We start from the raw sequence: 18,987 nt of genomic DNA, 5'->3' as shown, positions 1-18,987 counted from the left end.
GCCTCTAATCTATCATCGTGTTAATGTTATTTCTATGGAAACATTAAAAGAAATTAAACTACTAAAACCTGAAAACAGATTTGACAGCTACATGTGACAAAAGAAAAATATCGTGATTTTGTCGAAATACGTGCCATTCATTAGCAAGTTATGTTAATTACTGGTAGCTGGTGTTTAGATAATCTATACAATGCATATGGATAAACAAACTTTCAGAGACAAAGATGGCATCATTATTATTGTGTAACAATGATAATTAATATGTATTCATATTGATATACTAATTAATGGGAAAAATCTTAGTTTAGGATTTTCTTGTTCTAGCATGTGCAGCTCCGTTCAGCATAAAGAAACTTCTGTATCTTCACAAATTTGTACAAAATTATTATCAATTTTTATGATTGATTTCTTAAACTCAGGCAGGCTTTAATACTCTGAATGGTCTCCATTAACTTACATATGTCGGTGGGGTATTTTTTTACCCAATTATATTGAATGTGAAAATACCTTATCTGGCTATGTAAAGCCTGTTTCTTCTGTCCCCCCCCCCCCTTTTCCCACAATTTCCACTAAGGGAAGAAGCTTCCTACACCTTCTATGTGTAAGTATGTAGGTGTCTGTATATGCATGTGGTTGTGAGGTGTGGGAGGGGATATTGTTGTCCCCCAGATGCTCCCTACTTTAGCAAAGGCTATTTCTGTCCCAAGAAGATCCAATTCTTTGTTTCTCCACATACGCTTTCATCATAAAAAAATAAGAAAGATGAGCAGAGAGGTTTTTCCTCCCACTCTTCTTTATTCTTCTAAAGTTATAGTAGAAAATAAAGCTAATTATTTATGTAGCTGTAATCACAAGAAAAAGGAAATAAGAATCAAATTTAACTTTCTCAATTTAATCATTAAAGTTCATTTATATATAAATAAAGTTCACTCAAAATGAACTTTGTAACGCTCAGATGAAAGATGTTGAAAACTGTAAGTGACAAGAACTAATATTATATTTTATCCCTGGAGGTAAAGTATTTTCAGTTTTCTAATATAAAGAAGAAATTATGACAAGGACTTCACAAAATGGCTAGATTTTTTAACATGAATTCAACTTGTAGCAACAGATCAAAGTCAGTCAGGTTAATTATTTGGAGACTAGATTGCTGTGGACAATCAATGGAACAAAACAGCCTTTCAGAGTGATCCTTTATGGAATTTTTAATGTGAGCGATGGTATTCCCAGAAAGATTTAATTTTGTAAACTAGTCATCCAGCTGTCTTTGTAAGGTCTGTGGCAATAAACACATGTGACCAAGACTTTCCAAAATAGGAGGGAAAGAGTTGTGTGTGTTACTATGGGTGAAGATTTGATTTGAATCTATAAATGATTTTAGATTTAGGAGTTGTCAGTCCACTTTTGCTCAGTAATATTATCTGGAGACCTTTGATGATTCATAGATAAGCTGTAATGAAAAGTATAAAGCTAGAAACAGAGTCCAAAATTTGTTTGGAAATTTTAAACCAAGCAATCTTCCCAAAAGCGTATGAACGCCTGCTTTGATCGCTGGCCATTTTAAAATCTAAATTATCAAATAATTGTCTTATTCTTCCATCGTGTTCCATGTAGAGAGACAGATTTTTTTTTTTTTTATCTTTGTCTTAAGGTCTCTGGCAGAGCTGAGAGTTCCTCATTAGCTCTTCTATTTTGGGGCTTTGGAACAGTTCCACTTAGAAAGAATCTGATATTATCACATTCTACATAGAAAATGCATTCAATAAATAATTGCTTACTCATTGCTTGTTAACAAGCAGTCACAGATTGAAATAATGGGCACAGGATCATAATTTAGAAGGCCAGCAGCAAGGACAATATTTTTTGAGTATACTTCTATACATTAGTCACTGAGGCTTCTTTTTTTACACATATTTTAATTTAATAATAATAATTTTTAAAAAAGACTTAGGTTCTAATTAGTCTTTGCCATTAGAAATCTGTGTGGTTGGGTATATAGTATCACTTCTCTGAGTCTGATTTTCATCTAAAAAATAGTCTGTTGTAGATCATCTTTAATTTTTTTTTAATTTTCTAAATTTAAATTTTTTATTTTTTTCTAGTTTCAGAGAAAGAGTATGAGCAGGGGAGAGGAGCAGAGAGAGAGAGAATCTTAAGGAGGCCCCACGCTCAGCACTGAGCCTGACCTCACCACGGTGAGATCGTGAGCTGAGCCGAAATCAAGAGTCAGACACTTAACTGACTGAGCCACCCAGGCACCGCCTCTATTATCTTTAAAGGCACTTTGAAATCCCAAATTTCCATTGCAAAAATTTCCCTCAATTCTTTCATGGCCAGATAGAACTACACAGACTTCCGCGTTTGTCTGGTTTGAGACCCAGTTTTGGCTATCATCAGCGCTAGCGTTTTCCATAGTAAACACATAACTATGTTAGCTCTCAGAGACATGGCTCTCTACCTTAGAAAGAATAGAAGCTATATCGGTCACCTAGCGCCACCACCCTTCAGTTTCCCCTGCTTTTCCAGGTCTCTTCTTCCACTCCAAGTCAGCAGTAATCAGTTGTGTTACTTAATGAGATTTTTTGTTCACCTTATATGTATAGACTTGTTATGGAGGAAACGTATGCCTTGGATTCTTTAGAAGTTGGAATAAAATTACATTTATTTCAAAAGTGTAATTTTTATCTTTGACAGAGTTACTGATGTTCTTTTACTGAATGCTATCATCCAGACAAAAGATCTCTTTGAAGGCTCTCTGAGGCTATGGTGCAATGATTAGGAGTAAGGACTTCAGAATTACAACAGTTTTCTGTGATTAGGAACAAATGTTTTCATGCCTCTTTTTTCTTAATTGCAAAATGAGTTAGCCATAGTACTTATCCCATTGGCTTGTTGGGCATATCAAATGCAATCTTACACAGAAAATTCTTAGTACATTAGTTATATGTAGCCAAATTATAAATAGCGTTCATGAAAGTTTGCTGCTGTTGTGTTGATTATGAGATTCAATAATAAGAATACTATTCTTACTTACTTTCAGTAATAATCAAGATGGTTTAAAATTAACAAAAGTACTTGCCAATGAAAAGAGGAAATTTAAGTAAGAATACCTCTGGGAAAATCCCCCACACCACACTCAATCCTATGAAAACACCATTCATATAATTTTATGTAGCTTCTTTGGTCGAGGGATTTCCTCTCTGTTGAATCCATCTTCTCATTCACCCAATCAGTCCTCAAAAGCAAGTTTGGAGGAAATGCTCCCTTAGCATCAGCCTGCAGGAGGTACTCTTTGACAAAGATTCACAGCACACGGCCTCTGAGGGGCATTCTCTCTGGTGACCTGGACACTTTGCTGGGTCGTAGCTCTACTCCCTCGTTAGGAGAGGCGATTACCCGACAGCACATTCAGGAGCAACTTCCCCCTTAGGCGTTAAGGGAAGTGTGCAATCCGATGGCACGGTGTACAAAGTAAACGGCATCCTGGAAATCAAGCCTGAGATCCACAGCAAAGAGGTACATGTTCTCAAGCCACAATGCTGGCTTATTGTCCAGGGCCTGGGCTACATCACATGAAGGAACTACCCGGCATCCCTTGTAGTGTTCCAGGAAGTTGGAAAGAAAGACACCATCCTCTCCTCTGGCCAGCAGAGCTTTAATAGGCTAGTCTTTCATTAAGTGAATTCCTAAATGTTGACCAAATTCTTTCAGACAGAGGCAGCTAATGGTTCAGGGTGCATGTGATGCGCTTGCTGTTACATAGACACTGATTAAAAAACAAAAAAAAATCCTTCGGGCTGCTTTCCCAGAGCACTCACAGGCTAGAGGTGGGGGCTGGGCAGCAACTTCTCTTCAGTGGTTTCTTTCATGTTCCAAGAAGGATGGTCATGTGTTTTAGCTTAGCCGATACATTCCAATAAAATGATTTTCAAAGAGACAGGACAAATAATAGGCGTTTTACATATGGTGGCTGTGGATGTCACGTGGAGCTAATTTTCTCATCCACAATATATTTGTTATTCCCCAAACTGGCTATGTGTGATTCATTTCGGCTGTCTTTTTATTTAATTTTACCTAATAAACTAATGAGACAGTCTAGTGAAGCCTCTATGATCAATATAATTTGGGTGAGTGACTTAGCATACATTTCCTTTAGGATATTTAAGATCGATCCATACCCTTCCAGTTTTTTATTTATTGGTTGTTGGTTGGTTGGTTGGGTTTTTTTCTGTTTTTTGTTTGTTTGTTTGTTTGTTTGTTTGTTTGCTTGTTTTTGGTTTTTCCCCTGTCACAAAGTTCAAAGAAAGGAAAGTATCTCTAGTCTGGATAGCATTATTGTGTTTTTTTAGTTTTTTTAATGTTTATTTTTGAGAGAGAGAGAGACAGAGCACAAGAAGGGAGGGGCAGAAAGACAAAGGGAGACACAGAATACAAAGCAGGCTCCAGCCTCCAAGCTGTCAGCACGCAGCCTGACACGGGGCTCGAACTCAGGAAGTGAGATCATGACCTGAGCTGAAGTCAGATGTGTAACCGACTGGACCACCCAGGCCCCTTGTGTTTTTTAAAGCATCATTCTTGGTGACAAGATTTTAACAGAGAGAAATCAGCTTCAATTTGTTTTCTTGGGTACAAATATGGTTATTAGCAAATGATATTCTTTATTTCTCACAGTACCAATGGCAGTTGTCAAGTGCCATTCTTGCCTCCTTGAAAATACTTAAAAAATGTGTGTTAGAAAGTGGAAGTCACTACCGGAGACAATTAATTCACAGCTTAAAAAACAGCTTACCCTCCGACAGCAGGAGAAAAGGAGACACCGTCCATTAGGCAGAAATTATCTTTCTACAAAACAGCAATAGTAACTTCTTTGAGCTTTGTTCTGTTCTCCAGTGGCTGATCGCACAAAATCTCAAGGTGGCCGTTTTGACCATTCTCCTCACATCAGTGACAGTCTCCCTCAATGCAGTGTAGTTTTCAGCATCCTTGCCCTCCTCTGAGGTGACTGGGCATACCTCCATGGGAATGATGTGACCACAGGTCAGATGAAGAAACCAGATGGTTTTCCTGTCACGGGGACCTATGTTTGAACGACAATGTAGTGCAATCACTAACTAAACCTAGTGCAACTCAGAGATGTATGACAGGGTGAGAAGGTCTCCTCAGCATTGTAGTAAATGCAGCCCAATTAGCCAGAGTCAACATGCGTGATGTCTGCATTGCTTAAGGCCACAGAGAGTTCCAGAGAGATGGGCATCACAGTCTGGAGTCCAGTTGTCTATCTGGAAGTCTCAGGCTTATGTCTTCAGCGAAGCAAATGAGTTTATGGAAACCCTGACTCGTCAGCAACTCATGATTACTGAGTTCGGGGTAAAAGATTTTCTAGAGGGAGGCATTCAGTGACTATCTACCCCGTAATATCATGTCATGAAAAGAGTGAATATGGACACTAAGAAATATTTTGACATATTTGGAATAATCTTTTTCCCCAAGACCCATTAAACGAATGTTCATGAGACTTTGTTAAAAGGATCATGCAGGAAGGAATAACTGTTTATATGTTCAATTTCATGTAGTGGATTTTAAATTTTGATGGCCTCTGTTCATATAGAACCTTCACATGTTCCCCATATAATATGATTTATGAAGTACTAGAACAATGTATTTTATGATCTACCGATTTTGAGAGAAGTGTTTAAATAGTGGGCTCAATAAACCATCTGAAGCCCACGAATGTAGAGAAAATTCAGAGAAAACAAAAATAAGTAATGACTAATTTCTTTCATCCCTACCCTGCTTGTTCTAGAATCTCCCTCCACACACACTCTCTCTCACTTCCAGTCTTTAAGATTGATAAGACTTGTAAGACAAGCACAGTGATAATTTTTTAAATTTTACTTGAGAGAGAGAGAGAGAGAGAGAGAGAGAGAGAGAGCATGCAGGGGAGAGGGGAAGAGGGAGAGAGAAAGAATCTGAAGCAAGCTCCACACTCAGTGCAGAGCCCAACATGGAGCTCGATCCTATGACCCTGGGATCGTGACCTGAGCTAAAAATCAAACGCTCAACCACCTGAGCCACCCAGGTGCCCCAAGCACAGTGAAATTTTACGAACCTATTACTCTGTCCAAGAGACAGATTCAGGAATGCCTCTGCTGCCATCTAGCTCTGTGACTCTGGACAGGCCACAGATAAGGTCATCTCTTCACCTGCAAAATAATGTCCTTCTCTGCTCTGAATTTCTACCATTCTTCTATCAGGTTACTGTAAGTTTGGGAATCGTAACAGGTCATAGTGTTTTTCACCCTTACATATATTCTGCAGGGGTTGGTGGAGAAGAGGCTGTCTTTACACTGGGAACCAAAGAGCAATTCACCTCCCCCACCAGATGAACACGGCCCTGGATGCACATTGCTGTTAGATCACCTAGCACACCACTGTTGATACAGCTTAGTGCTCTTATGATGCTTGCCAAAAAAAACAAAACAAAACAAAACAAAACAAAAAAAACTCCATTAACTGCACACTCACTTTGATTGATGTTATTTATTGTAGCAACTGCTTTTTATCTTAGGTTACTGGCAGTGATGAATATGAGGTGTTACTAGTTAATTTAATCTTATTTTGGAAGCGTTGCCATTTTGCCCAGTGTCTTCAGCAAGAACTCAGAGAACCATTTAACTCATGAATTCACAACTCTATGTGAAAACTAAAGCTATCTAAATAATGGATTTAGAGTATCAGCCCTGTTCATCATGAGCCAAAATCATAATATACACAGAGCATTCAGCTTGGTATTTCTAGCTCAATTTGGGGAAATCTCTTGCTAAGTCTAATAACACAAGCAAGAAAGTCCTATTTTTAATAGATATAAGCAAAGGGCTTGTTCTGCTGAAGTGAAGCATTATCAGGTATATCCTGCCACTGAAATCTAGAGAAATATCTTTAAAATATCCATGTACCATAATAGAATAAGATGATAGCTTCACAAGATTCACAAGACTTAAACTTTAGTATTGGTTCTTCCATTTACTGTCAAATAACCTGGAATAAACAAGTTAATACTCTTGGTTTGTTGATTAACAGAGTGAACACCAAATGGGAAAATTTTCATGAAAGCACTTTGAAATTTATAATCTGCTTTGTATAGCATATGAAAGGCACTGTATTGTGATGTAAATGAATATTCATGATGATGATAAAATTACGCCGGAATGGTTACAATTAGAAAACAAAATACTTTATTCCCAAGAGTATTTTATTTATTCTATCTTTATCCACTTGGGTCACTGAAGAGATCAACATAGCAGTTTTACACTGTGTAACCTTTGCAAGATTGCATTCATATTATCTTCCTTAAACTACTGTTGTGGGATCACAGATGGATTGCAAACCATCCTCTTTAGATTTGATCAAACCCACACCGTGGAAGAGAAGTGATTCTGTGAGAATGACCTCTAAAGGATAGATCCATAGCAAAGCCTTCCTGGCAAAGGATGGTTAATGAATTTACTCTGGTCCAAGAGGAGTCAGCTTGATAAAGGTGTCTTTGTTCATTTTGATATGACAATCCATTACCTTGTGATGGCATCGGCATAATCAATTTTTCACAATAAATTGACACAAGCCATCTGTAACACATGTTGCTTGCATTACGCTCCCTTGTATGCAATACTGAAATTGGTTAGTATTTTTTAAAATAATTTTTATTCCTTAATCTCTTGGGAGACTTCTCTCTCTGAGAAAACAGTTCTGATACAAAACAAATTTTATTTTCTGGCAAAACCGGGGGAAAATCTAAGTTTGGTAGAATTGCAAAATTGTGAAAGATTTTGTGGTTATGCTTTGAAGTTTAATGTAGGACTTTATAATGAAATGGAACAGTTTTCGTGCCTGAAAAGCACCATTTTCTGTATGAGTAAAATTGATGTTCTTTTGTGGAGACTTACGTTTCGGGGGAAGAAAGAAATATATTTAGCACGTTTACGAAAAGACATATCCACTGGTGTGGATGCAAAAATGAATATGTCAGAGTTGTGAAGAGATGTATGGTGCTGCTGTTTCATGATGAAGAGAATTGAAACAGAGTTATACATTGTTCAAATGGTCCCATATTATGTGGAAAATAAGTCTGAAAAGTTCTGCTTTGTTTTTCCACTAACAAGGAAACCACATTTTCAACCTGCCAAACTACTTCTGTGGAACAAATTATTCACTTCTTGGAAGCTACATGAATTCTTTCAGGCAATTTCATAATAGATGAAGTTGTAAGTTCCTTTAGAATTATCTTAGCCATACTAGACACACAACCAATACTCAAGAAACATTTTATAGACCAATGAAACCGCATTAAGCCTTTCATTGGCTTCAACAAGGTCACATTTGGCTTGAACACCTGGTTTACTTGTGGGGAAGGGCTAAGCACCAAGTCACAAAACGTGGATTGGCTTTCCGCTTCCATGACATTCTTTATGGTGTCTTCATTTAATACCATGCAAAAAGAGCCCATTCTTCATCCTCACCTTAGAAACCACTGGAAAGTCTAATGGCTACCACATAATAGGATTATTGCAGACTATTCTGAGGTTCTAGAAACACCTTTAAATTTAGAAATGAAAAGGCATCCCCAGAATGAATGTGTCCAGCTCTTCCATTCAAGAATATGTGGACTGCCATCATCCAGAAGACTCAGCTAGACTTTGAGTAAGATGGTGTAGTGTCAAGTTTATTTTCCCTTTAGTATTTTCTTGGGAAATTGCATGACTTTTCTTTAGCTCAAAGTCATCTGTAACATTCTATGGAGATTAAACAAAATATCAAAACAGTACTGAAAATTATAACTTTCTAATTTGAATACAATTTTATGTTCTTTATATTTAATAGTATATAGATTGCATATAACATTAATATATGATGTTTTATTAATATATAATTCTTTATATTTATTTAATATATAATCCTCTATATTTAATATTCTTTGTATTTAATATTATATATTACATATAACCTTAATATATAATGTAACATATAGCAATTTTAAAATTATACTTTAATGTATAACTGTTATGATTATAAACATTTTCCAAAACTTGTAAGAATTAACAACAATGTTATAATAAGCCCCTAAATTTGTAAGAGTCAATTAAGGAAAGTAAAATAAATAAGTAAATAAAAATAAATAAATAAAGTTATGGAAAGTATCAATTTAGGGCAATATTTATTTTAAACTGGCTGGCTGGAATTTTTCTAAACTACTTTGAATAAGGAAAAGAACCTATTCTGCTCTTAATACATTTTGATAAAAATATTAACAAATACTACAATATGAAAATAATGTGGTATTTATTCCCAGTTAATTCAGATTAATAACTCTTAAGTATATAGGATTCATCACTTTTTTCCATTTTCCTCAAATTTTTTTTTTAATTTTCTTTTTTACCATTTATTCAGTTTTGAGAGAGAGAGAGAGAGAGAGAGAGAGAGAGAGACAGAACATGAGCAGGAGAGGGGCAGAAAAAGAGGGAAACAGATCTGAAGGAGGCTCCAGACTCTGAGCTGTCAGCACAGAGCCTGATGCGGGACTTGAACTCACAAATCATGAAATCATCACCTGAGCTGAAGTCGGACACTTAACCAACTGAGCCACCCAAGTGCCCCTTTTTTCCTCAAATTCTTTAAGGCATTCTAGATAGTAATTCAGGCAATCATGGGCAATTTTAGAAATATGAATCAAATCGATTGGGCCTCAAATTTCTTTACAGACTGTAATGACCCAGATTAGCTATAGAAAACTATCAGATCACTAAAAAGTCACACCTTTTTTTGTTGGTTTGCAAACCTCTCAGGAACTTTCTGACTCTGGGCCCCAAAACACAAAGGGCAGGGAGAAAGTGAAGAAAGAGGCAAGTCATTCCAGGTTGGTAGGTAGTTGGTTTTTTTTCTTGTTGTTTTGTTTTTTAAGCTTATTTATTTTGAGAGAGTGAAAGGGAGCAGGGGAGGGGAAGAGAGAGAGGGGGACTGAGCATCTGAAGCAGGCTCTGTGCTGACAGCAGAAAGCCTGATGTGGGGCTAGAACGCACGAACTGTGAAATGATGACCAGAGCCAAAGTCGACGCTTCACCGACTGAGCCACCCAGGCGCCCCTATGTTTGTTTTAATACCTCTCCTATATGGTGACATGATCAAGATTTCATTTCCATCTCACACTAAATGATTTTTATTTTAATGGCTTTATCTTTTAAAAAACAGTTTTAGGTTCACAGAAAAATAAAAGGAAGGTACAGAAATTTCCCACATATCCCCCGTTCCTGCACATACACAACCTAGTGCACAATCAACATTTCCCACCAGAAGGATACTTTTGTTACCACCGATGGACCTACGTTGATATGTCATTAGCACTCAGAGTGTATAGCTTACCTTGGGTTCACCGGAATGTATACATTCTGAGTTTGGACAAATATACAATGACATATATCCATCATTGCAGCAGCATATGAGGTACATATAGAGTATTTTCACTGTCCTAAAAATCCTTTGTGCTCTGCCTATTCATCCTTCCCCTTGTCCCGCAATACCAATCACCACTGATCTTTTTACTGTCACCACACTTTTTGCCTTTTCCAGAATGTCATGGAGTTGTTATCATACAGTGTGTAGCCTGTTCATGTTGACTCCTCTCATTAGTAAAATGCATTTAAGTTTCCTTTGTGCCTTTTCGTGGCTTGATAGCTTGTTTTGTTTTAGTACTATGTAATATTCCACTGTCTGGATGGACCATAGCTTATTTATCCATTCACCTCCTGAAGGACATATCAGTTGCTTCCAAGTTTTGGCAATTACGGATAAAGTTGTTATAAACATCTGCTTGGAGTTTTCTGTGTGGACATAGTTTTCAACTCCTGTAGGTAAATACCAAGGAGTATGACTGCTAGATTGTATGGTGAGAGTACGTATAATTGTGTAAGAAATCACCAACCGTCTTCCCAAGTGGCTGTACCATTTTACATTCACTCCAGCGATGAATGGAGAGTTCTGGGCGCTCTACATCCTTGCCAGCATTTGCTGTTGCCAGTGGTTTTGGCCATTCTAATAGGTGTCTAGTGTTATCTAATTGTGGTTTTGATTTGAATTTCCTTGATGATATATGATGGGGAGCATCTTTTCATATGCTTATTGGCCTTCGGTATACTTTCTTTACTGAGGTGTCTGTTCAGGTCTCTGGTCCATTTTTCAATCAGGCTGTTTGTTTTCATACCGTTGGGTTTTGAGTGACAGCTTTTTAAATTCATTATTTGCCATGTTTGCAATGCATTACAAAAAATTCGTTACCAGTATGCCTTTTGGAAAACCCAAAACTCTAGGCATATCCCTGTCTGTTCATTGTCTGACATGTATGAAGGATTTACAGAATGTTTATATGTCTAAAGAGGACTGAAGCTTCCCATCGTCCCTATGTTTGATCCACAAAGGCAAGGCAGAGTAAGAAAAAGACAGTATTGGAAAAGGGGAATGTAGGGAAAACCTTGTGTCCTCATGTCTGAATTAAACCTATCTTTTACAGAAAGGCACATAATTTCTGGATTTACTACAGAACCTTACAGTGTATAAAAGGCCCCCTATAGAAAGGAGGTTATCTTGCCAAGATGCTACAAGCCTATAAAGAAATGTGCCAATCTTTCTGTGCCAACATACCTGAAATGTGCTTACCACCTACTGCATGCAGTGGAGAACCCTGACAGGCATCAGATGGAACCCACACAGGCTTAGTTATGCTCGAAGTTACTATTTCATAGTATAGTGAAAAGAGCAACCAGGTACACATGAGTTATAATCACAATTCACTTGCTTGGCGGTTGTGTATTGTCAGGTAGATTTTTTGCCCCTGAAGGGGTATCAAGCATCTTGTGAGTCTCTGGTTCCAAGGGAAGATCTATCCCAGGTAAGTGAAAAAGTGGAACAGTTTACTTTTATGAACTCCCACTGATAATCTCTCCTGGCCTTTAATTATTTACTCAGAACTTTTCTCTCCTCAGACACTTAACAAAATCAGTGCCCCTTGGGGCTCCTGGACGGCTCAGTCAGTTAAGAGTCCGACTCTTGGTTGTGGCTCAGGTCATGATCTCACGATTTGTGAGTTCGAGCCCCACGTTGGGCTCTGTGCTGACAGCGAGGAGCCTGCCTGAGATTCTCTCTGCCTCTCTCTCTGCCCCTCCCCTGCCTGTTCTCTCTCTCTCAAAAATAAATAAATACAATTCTAAAAATATTTTTAAAACATCAAGAAAGTTGCCCCTAGACAACTCAAATTGTTTGGACGTTCCGGAAAGGAAGCCATATTCTGGGTCGATCATTCGCAACTGCCAAAAAATGCAGGCCCCAGAGTCAGTATTGCAAAAAAGGCTTTGGGATCCCTGTGAGAACAGCCCAATCCTTACTTAGGTGTGAAGCAACTGCTAGTTAGTTAGCACAATGGTTGTCAAACATCCTCATACAATTTCCTCCTGGCCCAGGATGGTCAGTTCAACTGCCCGCCTCACTTAGCTTGTTCTGTTTTAGACACAAATGTCTCAACACATCAGCTGTGAGGTGTAATTTCTGGACTATGAATACAATGTCAGCATCGCATTGTGTCATTTTAATCTCTGCTGAGGGTCTTTAGTTCCTAAGGAGTAACTTGGAATCCTTTTGAATCTCAGTATTGCATGAAGGCAGAACAATTACAAAAAAGAGAGAACACTGATTTATACATTAGAGGCTTTGAAATAAAACTTGAGCAAAATATACGATGAAAATAAACCTAGGAACTCCCTTTCTTTGCAAATGTCCATGAATCCCAGATATTTTTGGAAACTCGTTTTCAAGGACAGGAACTATTTTCGATTTTTTCTTTAATTTCTTGTCAGCTTATTCAATCAATATATACACATTGAAAAAAAGGTCCCACTAACAGCTTCTATTTCTATTCCTCTCCCCCAGAGATAAGTACTATTATCATTTTGGAATATGTACTTCGCATATTTTAGCATATGTCACGCACAAGATTGAAAAGTTTTTGGAGTGCCTGGGTGGCTCAGTCGGTTAAGTGTACAACTTCGGCTGGGGTCATGATCTCACTGCTTGTGAGTTTGAGCCCCGCGTTGGGCTCTGTGCTGACAGCTCAGAGCCTGGAGCCTGCTTCGGAATCTGTGTCTCTCTCTCTCTGCTTCTCCCCTGCTCATGCTCTGTCTCTCTCCATCTCTGAAAAATGAATAAACATTAAAAATTAAAAAAAAAATAAATTTCATTCATTTTTTTTAAATCTAATCTCTGCACAGGACTTCGATAGAAACCTTAACTACGCACTCAGTATTTTCAAACACAAACTCAGTGCTCTTGAAGTGAAGTTGATGATGTCTCTGATTCTTTGGGATCACATAACTAAAGAAAGCAGAGAGTGGAAGAAAAGGAGAGTCAAGGCCAGTTATTGAGTTGGAGCTATTTACATTTTTAATAACTTTGAGAGGTTAGGCAGTGTCATATTTTAACGGAATATCTAGCAACCCCTTGGCGTCTGTTTTTCCTCTCTATTTGCATAAGCAATTGACAGCTCATTAAGAGCTCATTAGGAAGCAGTGGAGACCCAGTGATCAGGGTCTCAGTTGCTGAGAAAGAAGTCTTCATTTGTAAATGTCCTCAATATTTCAGGAGAATAGGAAATGGAGCTAAGGTATCTGATGGTGAAGGCAAGTAAGCTATACCTACTTATAAAACAGAAAATGATGGTAATATTGCCATTCATTAAATCTTAGCCTATTCGCCTTACTAAGAAAAGATAAAGGTGATAGAATTCATAACTCTAATTTGATCATGAAAAACAAGCGAAAAATTTCCACATTCCCTGAGTTTTCCTTTCCTTCTTTTCTCCCCAAATTTTATGTATCATCTATCTATGTTTCCAACTATCTATCTAACCTATCCTTAAATGCTAGATGACTATATCTTAGAGAAACCAACTAATCTAATTGTTTAAGAAAGGTCTATATGTGGGGGAAAAATTGACTATGCTTCTTTGCTGGTAAATACTGTTCAGAATATAAATTAGTTCTTTTTTACTTGCTAATACTCCCTGGACCCAAACAAAGCAGACCAAAATCGGATCTCCTCTGAATAAATGTTTGCTGATACTTCTAAATCTCTAGATACCAAAACCCTATTGTAAAATGAAAGGCAAATGCACACTGGTGGGCTGACGATTCTTTTGCCTTCGGATTGCATTTTGTAAAACGCATGAATAGAAAGCACTTTTAAACGCTCAGGAATCAATACAGAGGAAGCGGTGGGAACACATTTATTCCTGTTTTATTCCATTTCGGGGCTGCCAGAGTTTTGCTTGACCAGATGTTGCAGTTTCCAAGTCAGATCTGTGCGTCCCCTGGTTGTCAACTAAAGGCTGCCTTACCTATACACATGAAGGCTTTCTATCTACTCCTACCTTTTTTGTTGGTTGGTTTGTTTGTTTTGTTTTTGTTTGGGTTTTTTTTTTTTTTTTTTTTTTTTTTTTTTGCATATTCCCTTTTGCCAAGAGGGTTCCATTTGAGAGCAAGAGAGAGAGAGAACCCGGTATTCTTATGTGGTCCATCCACCCTCACTTTATTTTGCATTATCGCCTTTTGGTAGGAAAGAAAATTGAGAGCTGCAGTCTGTATTTAAGCCATTTGTATGTTCTTTATTGGGGTACGTTTGAATGCCCAATTGGATCTCAAAGGCTCATCCTTTGTAACATAAAGTAAAAACATGGTGCTCGAGAAAAGTAACGACACACACAGCTAGGCCCTTTCATGGCAGTTGGTAAAGCATAAGCTCTGCCTCTCTGTGTGGCAGTTTCCCTTCTCTTTTCTTTTCTTTCACTGTGACAAGCAGCCATTGTCCCCTTGGTGAGATCTGCAATATTACTTTGACCCCAGCCCATCAATCTGCCTCAATTGGATAATGATCTGTAATCACTTTCTTTCAGGGGAGTCTATAAATTTGCCAAGGCCCCATTCTTTTCTGAAGGACTCCTTATGTTCACTCCCGTTTGTGCAAATGCGCCCTCTTTTACAGGGCTAAATAGCCATGCACATGGTCCATTCTGTGAAGAGGCACCGGGAGGGTTTCTGTTGATTTTCCATGCTCTAGTCTCTTAAAGGAGACTTAGTCTGACATGCCGGGACGCAGTGGGGGGTGGCCGAGCCAGGCCACATCACAGGCAGCCGCTTTTCTCATTAAGACTGACCCACCATTAGGTCACTTTGTGTCGTCCTTGTAATCAATGAGCTTAATGTTCAGTGCAAAAAAAAAAAAAAGTCATAAGGAAAGGAGCGTGGAGGTGGAAGGGAAAAGGAACTGGTAGAAAGGACAGAGAAATCCAACACGTCTAAGTCTTACGGATGTACTTTGCTAGCAAAAGGTGAAAGGAACGCAAATATCATTTGACGTCTCAAGTAACTGGTTCCTTCAGGTCCTGTTTGTGTTCTGCAAAACATGACAATTCTTAGACCCTACTTCTCCCCAGTGGCATCCACTCTTCTCACTAAGTAGGATGAAAGGTTCCGTATCAGGCTCAGTCAACATTTGCAAGGGAATCATGCAGGGAAGGCAAAGGTGGACAAAGTTCACGAGCATTTGGGCAAGTTGGGAGTGTTATGAGAATTCAGCATAAGAGCATATGGACCCAAATATATTCATGCCCTTAGCCACATGGAATAAATGAACAACAACAACAACAACGACAACAACAACAAAGGAAGAAAACACCTAGAACATAATCTCAACCGCTCTTATATTAAGGGGAGATGAAAAGGCTTTTGGGTCATCATATTTCCAACACAAAGAGAAAGAGTGTCTCCATGCACAGTGAGGGGTACAAATATAAACACACTCTAACCAAAATAAGTATCAGTGAGCAGAGAACTAGATAAGTTGAAAGAGTCAGGCCTTTAGAGAACCCACATCGGTAATGACAATAACTTGCAAGAAGATAAACTTCTTTCCAAATCCCTGTGTCTGATTAGTTTGTAGTAAACCGATGGTGCCTTTTTTATTAGGTTTAGGCGAACGGTTTAGGAAAACAATAAAGGACATCACAAAACTGTCAAGGGGACGTCAGAGGGGGAAAAAAAACAAATAGTTTTAAAAATGTTTGTGTTTTGCACCATTCTGCAGAAAAAAAATGTTTATATTGATTTTCACATTCCTGTGTTCATTTTTCTACTTATAAACATTTTAAAAATGATTTATAACCTACATATACATATATATACAGAAAATACATCAAACATGACAAATAATAATTTTAACGAATAATTATGAAAAAAAAAACACTTGTGTAACCACCATACTGCTTAAGAAATTGACGTTTGTGATTGAGATATTAGAATCAGGGGCTAAAAAGAAAATTAACTCTTTCAAATCAGTAGGATCTTCTAGTGAATCATGGACTATGTGGTCCTTTCAGGAATCGTGGATCATGGGAGGCCAGATGAAACCCTTAGAAGTCACACAGTCAATGTGACAAAGTCATCAAAGAAGAGTCTAACACCAAAAGTGGTTAAGTCACTTATCTCGAGTGTCATAGCTCCTAGGGGCTGAATTCAGGCTGTGTGCCAGGTTGTGAATCACTTTTCGATTCTTAATTCCATTTCATCAAGGGTCTCTGATGGGGAATAAGTCTCTGTGTCCAAGTGTTTCCATCATATACTGAAGGAAAGCAAACTCATTCTGTATCTTAACTGAGCTCATTCTACCCATGGAACCTCACACACTGAGAAAGTAATCACTTCAAATATGGAGGACAACTGTTTCGTCTGGCTCATAAAATGGCCATGCATAAAACTGTCTGGAAATTCCAAATACTGAAGTCAGAGACATATTTAAGTTTTACTATTACTGGGGCGCCTGGGTGGCACAGCTAGTTAAGCGTCCAATTCTGACTCAGGTCGTGATCTCATGGTTTGTGGTTTCAAGCCCTGCATTGGGCTCTGTGCTGATAGCTCAGGGACCAGAGCCCGCTTTGGATTCTGTGTCTCCCTCCCTCTGCCCTTCCCGGCCCCCTCTCTCTCTTAAAAATGATTAAACATTAAAAAATTTTTTTAAATAAAAAACAAGAAGTTTTACTACTACTACTAATAGATGTTGAATAGTGTGAATCCCACAGTTACATTAGTATTCAAATTATAAAATGTATCATGGGGGCACCTGGGTGGCTCAGTCAGTTGACTTTGGCTCAGGTCATGATCTCATGGTTCATGAGTTTAAGTCCACATGGACCTTGTTTCTGTCTGTGGAGAGCCCTCCTCTGATCCTCTGTCCCCCTCTCTCTGCCCCTCCCCCAGTTATGCTTTCTCAAAAATAAATAAAACATTTTTAAAAAATGCATCATGAATGTCTAATTTCAATTCAGCTTTTCTTCCACTGGAATTCTCTAGCTGAAAGTTAATTCAAGAGTTAGGAAAACTATAAAATATGCTACATGCAATAGTATTTACATTTTGTGAGTTTTTTTCCTAAAAAAAGTAAACTTGTTTCTTAAGGCTGGAAATGTGTAGGGTAGTTAGTACAAGTTAAAACGATTATTTTTCCAATAAAGTATTGACAAAAGAACTATTGACTTATAAAATGACCAGAAATCTTGTAGTCCCCAGATACAAAATTCAAAAATTTTCTTTCCTGTCTTTTAGGTAAGTTGATTGCTATTTTTTTTTTAATTTTTTAAAAATTTTTATTTATGTTTGAGACAGAGAGAGACAGAGAGACTGAGCTTGAGTGGGGGAGAGGGAGAGAGAAGGAGAGAGAGAGAGACACAGAATCCAAAGCAGGCTCCAGGCTCGGAGCTGTCAGCACAGAGCCCCACGTGGGGTGGGAACCCACGAACCGCGAGATCATGACCTGAGCTGGAGTCAGACGCTCAACCAACTGAGCCACCCAGGAGCCCCTGAATGCTATTTTTCATCAATGCCTCCTTCGGGACAAATAATAACCACAAAATTATCTCTATTATTTTAAAAAGGAAGAAACTGAGGCTCAGAGAGTTTGTTTCTTGCCCGTGGTCACGTAGCTGTTAAGAAGCTAGATTAGAATTTGACCCTACGTGTGTCTGGCTCAAAAGCATATATATTCTCTACTGTCTGCTCTATCTCTCTTTATTAAATTTATTTCAATACTGATTTTTTCCAAATACCACAAATAAGTATATATTCAAAATCAAAAATTATCATTCTTTTCATTCACAGCCATAGGCATCATGGGAACAAAGATAATACAACGGATACCTCACCTTGTTTTTTATTTTTAATGTTTATTTATTTTTGAGAGAGAGAGAGACATAGAGCACGAGCAGGGGAGGGACAGAGAGAGAAGGAGACACAGAATTCGAAGCAGTCTCCAGGATCTGAGCTGTCAGCAGAAAGCCGGATATGGGGCTCACACCCACAAGCTGCAAGATCTTGACCTAAGCCGAAGTCAGACGCTTAACCGACTGAGTTACCGAGGCGCCCCACAGACCCCTCATCTTAAAAGTAGCACAGAGGCTCCTCTCCATTCCACCTAACAGCTTCATCAGAGGCTTTCTAGTATTTTATACATTTAATTATTCCATATATTTGCTAATTTATAACTTAGAGAGTTTTTCATACTCTTCCATCAAGCTCTTTAAAAAAAAATTTTTTTTAATGTTTATTATTTTTGAGAGAGAGAGACAGAGGGACAGAGACCAAGCAGGGAAGGAGCAGAGAGAGAGGGAGGCACAGAATCAGAGGCAGACTCCAGGCTCTGAGATGTCAGCACAGAGCCTGATGTGGTGCTTGAACTCACAGACTGTGAGATCATGACCTGAGCCAGAGTCAGCCACCCAACCGAATGAGCCACCCAGGCACCCCCCCCCCCCCATCAAGCTCTTTTTAGATATAGTTAGTAAACCGAAAAGTACATCATTCGAGGCAATGCATCTTCTTATTTTTTTTTTTATCTCTCTGAAAG

Source organism: Felis catus, chromosome B2 (assembly GCF_018350175.1).
Source record: "Felis catus isolate Fca126 chromosome B2, F.catus_Fca126_mat1.0, whole genome shotgun sequence".
Lineage (NCBI taxonomy): Eukaryota > Metazoa > Chordata > Mammalia > Carnivora > Felidae > Felis > Felis catus.
This window is presented reverse-complemented; position numbering follows the sequence as displayed.